Source organism: Cornus florida, unplaced genomic scaffold, assembly GCF_030987335.1.
Source record: "Cornus florida cultivar Cherokee Brave unplaced genomic scaffold, ASM3098733v1 CherokeeBrave_3.0.0_Hap2_Chr11, whole genome shotgun sequence".
Lineage (NCBI taxonomy): Eukaryota > Viridiplantae > Streptophyta > Magnoliopsida > Cornales > Cornaceae > Cornus > Cornus florida.
The window spans coordinates 40,965,367-40,976,806 of record NW_026775581.1 but is presented as its reverse complement, the minus strand read 5'-3'; positions in this window follow the sequence as shown (position 1 = coordinate 40,976,806).

The window sequence follows — 11,440 nt, the reverse complement described above, 5'->3', positions numbered from 1 at the left end:
TTAAGTGCTATAATTATTACGCCCTATTAAACTCCTACTATATTTAAATAATGGAGAATAATATTAAAATCCACTTTGGGGCAATAATTCACTCCCTTATGAGCGATAACAGCACAAAATAATCATTAAAAGAAGGCTGGAGTTCCACCATAAGGTCATGTGCACCAACAGAAGACAAAAACTTGTCCCAGCTTCTTTCATGCACGCCCTAGTGAGGTCCACGCGCGTCCCACGCCCCACAATGCTCCTGCACGCGCCAGGAGAGTGTGGCGGCGCGTGGCACGCGCTGCCACGCACCATGTGGCGCTGAAACTTATAGGCGCGTGGTCCACACACGCCTGGTGTAATGATACATTGTCTGGTGCGTGTACTTCACGGGCCAGACTTGCTGACCTCTTGATTTGGCTGGCGCGTGGTCCACACGCGCCAGCTTGTTGTCTTGTTTGGAACGCCCTGTAGGCGCGTCCACACTGGATCTTTTCCTTCTGATATTTGATCCAATGGTAGTTGGTCCACGCGCATGTGCACCGTGCCACACTGGATCATCAGTCCACCTTCCGGCATGTCCCTCGCCGCCAGCGTTACTCCGGTCACCGAAAAATTGCCGATAAATTTCAGAAAATTAATAAAAAATCCCAGAAAATTAAATTAAGCCTAAAAAAATTCCAGAAAAATTCTGAAAAATTCTAGAAATTTACTGAAGCATAATTTAACCTTTTTGAACCCTCTTGAAGCTTTATAGTATCCTTTGATGAAGATTACATGGCTTTAAAAATATTTACAATTTGAAATACAATGGAAAAAAATTAAATTACATCATTGAACTTTCAAACGGCTAAATCAAAGCCTTAATTACATTCATTCAAAGATAAAATTACATTCAATGAACCTATAACCTTCATCCATGGCCCATACATACATCAACATTCATCCAATCACAAATATACATACATCATGATCATATAAAAATATATACATATGCATATATAAATTTGGATCCATGAATGATGATTTTCATAAAATCATGATCTCTAGTAATGAATCAAACTATGCATTGATACCACTGTTGGGAAACGTGCTAGTTTTAAAAACTTTTTGAAGGATTTTGATTCATAGATCTTGATTCATCACATAGAGACAAGTTTTATGCAAAAATAAAATATGATGTATCATTCAATTAATGGATTGAATACTTACATCAAAGGTCTGTGTAAACCTTTAAATCTTTCCTCTAAAGTGAATGTTCTCACTTATTGTAGATCCCTTAGCAAGATGCCTTCTCCTTAGATCTCCATCTTCTTGGTAATTGTTTTGCCCTTAGGAATCACTCATAAGCCTCCATGAATGACCTTGGAAAACTAAGCTTGTGGGAGCCTTCATTAGATGAGAACATAAACCCTAATTTTCTAGAGAGAGAAAATATATTCCTTTTTCCTTCTCATAAAAATCACTCCTCAAATATACATAGACCATGTATATTTATAGGCAACATAAAGATAAACAAAAGGAAACAACAAATCCTTCTCAATCTCTAATTCACATGTCTCAAATCTAATATGATTCCAATATCAAGTTGGGCTATGAGTAAGAATCCATTGGGCCTATTATTTTATTGGCTACAATGAATTAATAATTGGCCCGGTCCATGAACCCAATTCAATTAATTCATAAATCAATTTCTACTCCACTAAAAGAAATTAATTGAACTCCAATTAAATAATAAATAACCTCTAAGTCAATGTTGCACTTTGACCCCTCTATGCATAATTAGTTATCGGATGAATAAAGCCATCAATTCGACTACTTAATTAATATATTTATTTTGGTACCATTGACTATTTCTGGCTCGATCACAATAAAATATTTGTTTGACAAAAGTAATAATTTAAATAAATAAATATATAATAAATCATTTTGTCTAAAAACACACGAAGGCCTTCGAATTTACTTTGTGATCAACCATAATCAATACAAAATAAATACAAGTAGCAATGATGCAAATATTGAAAATATAACCCTCTAACTATTAATTACATAACTACCCAAAGTGTCGGTCTAAGGATCCCGAAGTATCCGCCGAACAAATTAAAGTAATTATTAATTAATAAAAGAGTTTATATTTTTCTCATGCTTAAGAGTCAAATGCCATGATAGTGATAGGGAACAATTGCATACGACGGCTCTCGCAATATATCTCAACCTAACGCGGATCGAGTTCAAGTCTTAATTAATTATGAGTCCATCCATAATTACCGACTATGAACAATATATGATTACTATTTATATTCATGTATTGATCACCATCATATATATATATATAAATATCTTTTGTAATCAAGTGGACACTATCAATTCTATAATGAATCGAAATATAATACATTGAATTCACCAATTATATAAAGCATAAATATTTCAGAAACATCAGGAACATATGTCACTATTATCCAGATAAGAATTTGCTATGCCAGGGCATATAAATCCCAACAGCTGCATGTCTCTTTGATTTTATCTATGTGAGTAGATTTTCTTCTTGGTAGTTGTATTTCCTTGTCATATGCATGACTTCCAGGTTTGGTTTCCCTTTCGTTCTTCCCTCGGTTGCACGTAGTGTGTATGTGGGTTTCTGTAAGGGTTCGTTGTGAAATTCCTTGTAGAGGAGTTGTCACATTTGTTTTGTTTTGAGCTGTCCACTTCCCTAAGGTGGGAAGGATGCTCCATTTTCGTGGTTGTCATATCGACACTTATGGGAGGATAGGGTTTCTTCTCTTTTCTAGTTTATGTTAGGGATTTCACAAGGAGTGAATCTCTTCTCTTCGTTGCGTTGTGCACGGTTTTGGGGTTGGTTGATCCGTAAGGATCACTATCGTTGTCTTGAGCCCTTGGTGAGGATTTGATGGGTTTTGGTCGACTTACTTCCATGTAGGGGGTAAAGTCTTTGACTTTGTTGTCTTTCATTTCAAAGATGGAGTTGTGGTGTTGTCCTTCTTAGGATTGGTGGTTCCTTTTCTTTCGTATCTTCCCTTGGGGAGTTTTTGCCATGGTTGTTGACGGTTGTGGTGCTCAGAGTGAGTTGATTGGTGTGAGATCAATTACGGGGACTTATGTCTATATCATTGAGGATTTGTTTGATCTGAGAGGTGAGCTCGATGCTCTTTTGAGAATTTCTTTTGGAGACTTGTTTCAAGTTTTGGAGTCCTGGATGTGGTTGACTCTTAGGAGGAGTTTTGGAGGATCGCTGTTGGATACGGTTTATTGTGGAGTTTTCTCGTCCTAGTTGTGACTAGGTATAGTTTTGAGGAATCGTAGTTCCGATGATAGATTGTGGATCGAAATTGAGGAATTTTGATTTAGCTTGGTGTTGCCAAGCATGGTTTTGAGAGATGCATTTTGTGACCTTGGTTGTTGGCATTTTGATGTATGTGCCACTTGGTGGACTTGTATTTTGAGAATTTAGTTATCCGTGATGGGGATGTGGATCTGATGTTTGATCATGGTGATTGGTCTTGTAGTTGATCTGTTTCAGGGAGAAATGTAGGACTTTCGATGAAATGTCTTGTGGTGAGGTTCGTTTTGATTTTTGGAGGTTTTGATTTGCTTTTTAGGTTTTGGATTCTCAATTGATGTTGTTGGTAGTAGCATTTTGAGACATTAGAGATGTTGGTTTTGTTGTATTGAGGATTTGAGGCCTTAAGCATAATGGTGCCGATGACATTGTTGTCAGAGTTTGGGATTGGCCAGGATGGTCTAGAACGTCTTTGGGCCATATTCCAACTCTCACAGATGCCCAGTTCCCATATTGCCTTTGGCCATGATCATTTGTGACATTGATGTCATTTGTATCGAGAGTTTCATGGGTAGACCTAGTGGGGACCAGGTTATGAACAAGTGCCTTATACTGTTATGCTACCGTGCAAAGTTGTGTGTTGTGGGCGAGTACTAGTTGTCGTCGATGCTACCTTACTGACGAGTAAGTGTGGGCGGGCACTAGGCACTGTCATTGCTACAACACATTTGAGTACGTCGTGGGAGGGTTCTGGTCGCTATTCGTATTGCCATGTTGTCTTTGTTCGGTACCTTGATTTGATCTGTGATGATCTTGGAGTTCATTTGGTAGTTATTTATAGATCAGTTTGGAGGTTCATCAGGAGGAATGCTTATGGTTGTTGTTTTCCATTCTTTTGTCTGACCTTAGGTTCAGTGTGTGAGTTCTGACTTGTCGTGTGGCCATGTGGTCATTTTTCCTTCGAGAGGTTGTCTTGTCATGAGCACGTGGGTGAAAATGACACTGGTTCGTGTGTCCCTTTCAGCTTTGAGGTCGCTGGTGTGGCGCGTTGTGTGGGGTACTCGGAGATGTACTCCGTAGTTATCTTGGTTTCGCCTTTTGTTTTGGTTGGGGCTGGATTTCAGGGACGAAATCCCTTTAATGTGGGAACGTTGTAATGACCCGGTCTTTTTCCTTCCTTTCATTCTACTTAGTTTTTCACAGATATTTTTTTTCCTTTCTGAGTCCAGTTCTTCGTCGCTTAGTGTCGTCAGGAGTGCTCTGGAGTGATTTTTGAGACTCTTTTCTTTGGATTGACAACTTCTTTTGAGGACCGAGTCATTTCCACATTTTCATTTTTCAACACTATTCACTTTTTGTCCTTTTCCTTATTTCGTCTTTTTCCCTATTTTGTCTTTTCCCAATTTGTCACTTTGTTGGTATAACCACACTTCTTGTGTTCGGAGTTAGATTCTGACTTCACGTATCTTCATTCTAAGTGGTTTCCATGAAATACGTATCTTTACTTCTGCAAGAAAGTATTCTGGTTGCTCCCGGTGTCCGTAGGGACATGGATGCCAAGTTCTTTGGAATCTTTTTCTTTTCTTGGGGTGCTTTTCGTAAATATCTTTTGAAGATATTTTATTTCAGGGGTTTTTAAGAAAATATTTTTGGAAGATATTTTCATTCTGGGCCATTAGTGGAGTTTTCACTTTTTGGAAGGGTCATTGTGCAATTAATGAAAGTTATTGCTAAATGCCTTGTTTTAAGCCTGGATCCTCGTACGGGATTCATTTTCACTTTTCGTCGAGTCTTGTACTCATAGAATTTCCTTCTGGTCGTTATTTTCCAGTTTCAGGGTTTTTGGCCCCGGTTGTCGCCGAATTTGTTTGAGGCATAACTTTCTGTTCAGGACTCGATTTTTTGACGCCATTTCTTCCATTTTTCATCTTTTCTCATTTTGAATCTTTTTTGTTCACAGATTTTTGCCATTTGAGCGCGTCTGCTCAAATTTCACTTTTACGGACCTGACGGGGCCCGTTCGGGGCACTTTTTGAGATTTCTATAGAAGGGGAATGAGATATTTCATTTTTCATCTTCCCCACTCTCCTTGCACGACCAGTAGCTCCCATGGCAGCCCAAGGGAGGCTACCACCTTCTCTTTCCTCTTTTGAGCTTCATTCCTTTATCAAAACATAGTAGGGCCTTTGTGTTTATTGCTCGTTTTGGCGATATGCATCTTTCACACCCTTATTAGAACCCATTTTTGACCAAATTTTGAGTTTGGGTTTGAATTCAAGTTGTGATTTTGATGGGGTTTCCTTGGGGGTAATGTTCATGGTGTTGTCCCTGACAAAACCTAGAAGTTTCGTCAGATTCGGAGCACTTTCATTTTGGTGGGGATTTGAGATTTCATCTCAAATGGAGGTAAGGAATGTTTTAGGATTATTTGTGTGTTGTATTATGTGTTTCTCATGATTATACAACTTATATGTATGCCTTGTATCAAATTTAGAAAGTTAGTAATAATTAATTCTTTGTATAAGATTTAATTTTCATGATGATGTATACATTGGATTTGAATTGTGATATGCTAGAAAGTTTAGTTTGAATATGTTTATTAACATATATTAAATTTGGATTATTTGAAAAAGAATTACAACTTTTATTTAATATTTTTCTTTTGTGAAAGATTAATTATCATGGTTGTACCTTGCATGAAATTAAGTTGAAATTTGCTTTTAAATTAAGTCTTGGCATGTTGTTTAACATACTTTAATTTGAAAGCATTTGGTTGAGTTTGAAATTCTAGAGACTTTAATTAAATGAATTAATTAAAATCTATTTTGGGGTTTCATTGGCCTAATTAAGCTTTTGAATGCATATATGTAATGACAATGATTTGTCCTTTAACATATATTAAATAGAGGCCATTTGGACATGATGTGAAATCTAGAGAGTTTAATTATTTTGATTTAATTAAATTATATCTTGTTTATCCATGGATTTAATCATGTTTAGAAGTTGTTTCTATGTTGAGATCATGGATTTGGGCTTGTTGAGTATTCATTTGATTATGTTTTAAGTATTGAAGAGCATCGTTGTTAAATTTATATTCATGAGAACTTATTTCCAATATTGAATATATGACTGACTTGTGTAAGGAATTGTACACTTTGTGTTGACATTATGTATGTCATTTTAGAATTGAAACTTAAGGCATGGATTGTGTGGTTTCAACCTACTTGTGCATGGAAGGTGATTTTCGTGCATTATATAAATTACGTATAAGTTGTTAATTTATTTGATTATTTTGGAGTCTTGGGACATTGGTATTGTGACATGGCTAAAGTTCAGCTTTAGTGTGGGAGGTATGAGTTTTTCCCAATTGAGACAGTGCACACTAGGGTGGTCTTCCCAGCGGGTTAGTGCCCAGAATAACTATTTTGTCTCGGCGGAAATTCGAGCTTTGATGTCCAAGTCTTCCACTATTTGTTTTCGCATTCAATTCCAAGTTGGTAATCATGTTTATATTGTGACTTGTGGTTTTTGTTATTGGCGATTTTGATGTTATTAAGTACATCCATGCTTTATGATCTTAAGGGATCTTTATAAATTTTGATGTTGTTAAGTACATCTATGCTATCATGTTCAAATGTAGCTTAGGAATGATCCTATATATTCTTTTGGAACATAGACGTTAGGTGGCATGACCACTTTTGTTGTTCTCTTATTTTACATTTCAAGTTGGTAACTTTGAGAATCTATATCTTATTGCTTGGTATATCATGCTTCTATGTTGGTAAAATTGCATAAAAATTGTGATTGTGTTTTGTTGTTCAAATTTAGCTTAGGAGTGATCCTATAGATTCATTTGGAACATAGACGTTAGGTGGCATGACCCACTTTAGTTGTTTTCGCACTTTAGATTTCAAGTTGGTAACTTTGAGAATCTATATCATGTTGCTTTGTATAGCATGCTCCTATGTGGTTTGAATTGCATGGATGATGTGATTGATGCTAGAAATGATCTAGGGTAGCTCAGGATGCTCCCTGAGTCTCATCTTGACATAGACGTTAGGTGGTATGAGCCCCTTTAACATGTTTCATCATAAGGTGATAAATTGAAAAAATGTGGGTTGATGTATGCTCATTTTCTACGAGTAGCTTTATATTGCTCACCCCTATGATACTGGGGCATATCTCAGGTACAGGTTTCAAGGTTGGAGATTTGCACTTGCTTTGGTGATTTGGAGAAAAGAAGTTTCTTTAGATGCATTCTTGTTCACATGCAAGTGTTAGCATGTTGAGTTTTGCCTATGAAATGTAATTTTTTTAACTTTGGAGGGTGTACATGCCAATTGTTGTAAATGAATTGTGATAAGGCCATGGACCATTGTAGCATGTTTAGAATGTTATTTTACACTTATGTGCATGTAATGACTCGGTCATTTTTCTTCCTTTTCTTTTTCTCAGATTTTAACGGATATTTTTTTTCCGTTGTCTTTTCCTTTTTGGGTTCGGTTTTTCATCACTTGATGTCGTCTCGAGTGCTCTGGAATGATTTCCAAGACTCTTTTACTTGGATTGACAACTTCCTTTGGGGATTGTGTCATTTCCATATTTTATTTTTTCCGAACACTATTCACATTTTGTTTTTTTCTCGTTTATCCTTTTTCCTTGCACAACCTCACTTTTTGTTCTCGGATTTAATTCTGGTTTTGCATGCATTCATGATATTTGATTTCCATGATAGTGGTATTTTTACTTTTCTAGAAAAGCATGTTGATTGCTTATTTCTTTCATAAAGGGGCATTAATGCATACTTTAGTGTAATTATTCTTAACTTGTGGGGTTTTAGTGTAATTAAATAAAGTAATTATTTTTCATCTTGAGGACCATTTTGCAATTAAATTTGGAGGATATTTTCAAAAAGGACCTTTTTACAATTTTTGAAAAGTGTGACAAGTGTCATACTCTCATTGGTCCACTTGTTGACATTTGTGTGGAAACACTTTAATGCATTGGATGATGACATTTGGAGGATGATGATTCACCCACTTATTGGCCTAGGATTGGTGCACTTGTTGGCTTGGATGGTTGACAAGTGTAGGTGTGGGATTAAGCCTAGGAAGGAGCCATGGATTGGTGACAAGTGTAGGTTCACAATTTAGTCTTGCAAATATCTTTGGGCCACTTTGGGATTATGGTTTTAAAGGAGGGTTTTTGTGCAATTGATCATAGATGTGTGTGTTGACCATGGTGTAAGAGCACATAGTGAGTGGAGGATTTCTATTTCCTGCACTCACACTTAATCACATTATTCCATTCTCTTCCTTATAAGAAAACCCTAGCTTCCATGGATGGAGCTTGAAGCCTTAGGCATTGACCTTGATCTTTGAGGCCCTTCCACTTACTTTAGACCATAAAGCTTGGAATACTTTTTGTTCCCCTCATCATCCTCTTCAAAACCCTTAAAGGATCTAGCCTAACTCCTAGTTTTGCTTTGGTAACTAGAGATTCAATTCTCTAGTGAGGTATTGATCTATTATTTGAAGTATTTTTATGTCATTATTGAATGTTTTACATGCATGGAAGAGAATGACTTGTATTTTGCCCTTAAACTGTTTTAACTTGAAATTAATCTTGTCAAATTAAATACAGAATATGAAAATATACTCAATTAGCTTTCATTTAGTTTTGGTTTCATGTAATTTGGATTTAAAATGAATTAGTTATGAATTTTTGAACTTGCAAGCTAGTTGTTGGAAATTTGAAGCTTTTCCTTTTTGGTCTAGAAATGAATTTTTATATGGAGCTGTGGTGCTTTAATTGCCTTGAAATTTTTACTGGAACTTCCTCCATGGTTTTACACTACTCAGAAATTTTTCACGATTTTAGAGCATTTCTAAATGTTTTTTTAAATCCGAAACTATCTGCTGTCCATGTTTTTATTGCAGCTGGAAAACATATTTTTAGATGATTTATTTCACTAACCTTTTGACATTGAATCATGGCTTAAATTTCCTGTTTTACACTCTCATATGTTTAGTTCCAAAATAAATTAGGTTTGCCCAATTTGGATGTCAAATTAATTTTTCATGAATTTTCAAAGTTGGAAGCTACAGGCTGAAAATGTGTTTTCTGGGCAGAATTTGTTTCAAAGTTGTGGGTCAAAACTGTTTCAATTGGGAAAATATTTTGTTAAACTAAATTGATATTATCAAATTACATTGTTTAAGCTTTCATTGGGCTTTGGATTTATTCAATTTGGGTTAGAATTGAATTTTTTATGAATGTTACAAGTTGAAGGTAGCAAGCTGAAAAATCTATTTTGCGGACCGAAAATTTGGGGCGATTTCATTTCGGTGGTAATTGGGATTTTCATTCTAATTGAGGTAGGGAATGTTTTAGGATTATTTGTGTGTTGTATTGTGTGTTTGCCATGATTATACAACATATATGTATGCCTTGTATCAAATCTAGAAAGTTAGTAATTTTTATTTCTTTGTATAAGATTTAAAATTTATGATGATGTATAACTTTGATTTGAATTGTACATGCTAGGAAATTATGCTTAGATATGTTGGTTAACATATATTAAATTTGGATCATTTGATTAAGAATTACAACTTTTATTTAATATTTATCTTTAGTGAAAGTTTAATTCATATGGTTGTATCAATCATTAAATCAAGTTGTAATGTGGTATTTAAATAGGCATTGGCATGTTCTCTAACATAGATTAAATTGAGGGCATTTGGAGTTGTTTAAAAATCTTGAGGAAATTAATTAATTAGCTTGATTAATTTTGTTTTAAGTATTTTAATCACTTAACTTGTCATTTGATATTATATATATGATGACTATGACATGTCTTTCAATATATATTAAGTTGAGGTTATTTGGATTAACTTGAAATTTAGAGAATTTAACTATTTATGTTTAATTAAATTCTACTTTATTACTCCATGGATTTAATTACATTTTGGAAGTTGTTTCTATATTTAAATCATGGATTTGGATTTGATGTATGTTCACTTGATTACTTTTGAGCATTGGATAACATAGTTGTTACTTTTATATTCATGAGAATATGTTTTTCCTTATTGAATATATTGTTGCTATGTGTAAGGAATTTCACACTTTGTATTTGACATTTTACATGCCATAGTAGTTGTGAATTTTGAGCATGTATTGTATAAGTTTCCAAAATTTGGGTTGTGTTTGGTAAATAGTTGATATCTTGTATATACATGTTGATATATATACATTGTTGCACAATTTGTTGATTTTGGAAACTTGGGGATGTCGTTGTTTGGCTACGGCTAGGACTTGGTTCTAGTACGGGGGATTATCCCTCTATATAGTCTAGTGCGCACATAGGGAGGTTATCCATGAGCTAGTAACGCTAAAGTAACTATGTTGTCGGTCTGATCCGACGTGACGTTCGAGTATCCACTTTGTTTGATTTCGTATTTCATTTCAAGTTGATAACTGGATGATATCGTAACTTGTTGTTCCTTATTTGATTTCTTATTTTGAGCTTAAGATGTAACTTTGTGAAAGCATGCTTCATGCGTTGTATTGGAAGTTCTATTGTTGGTTAAATTGCATCGATATCATAATTTGTGTTTTGATATTCAAATGTAGTTTAGGAATGACCTTATAGATTCATTTTGAACATAGACGTTAGGTGGCATGACCCACACTTGTTGTTTTCGTATTTTGGATTTCAAGTTGAAGACTTTGAGAATCTATATCTTGTTGCCTTGTATAACATGTTTCCATGTTGTTTGAATTGCATGAACAATATGATTATGATAGAAATGAACTAGGTAGCTTAGGATGCTACCTGGGTCTCATCTTGACATAGACGTTAGGTGGCATGAGCCCCTTTAACATGTTTCACCATAAGGTGATAAAATTGTAAAATGCTAGGTCGATGCATGCTCATCTCCTACGAGTAGCTTTATGTTACTCACCCCTACGATACTGGGGCATATTTCAGGTACAGGACTCAGGATTTGAAAATTCCATTGCTCCTTGGATGGCTTACAGTTTCTAAGTTTCTATTTTATGCAAGTGTTAGCATAAGATGCCTCTTTGTAGCCCTATTTATTTAAACTTGTATTCGTTGATTCGTATATGTAAAGTGTACGTAAGTGCACTCTTTTC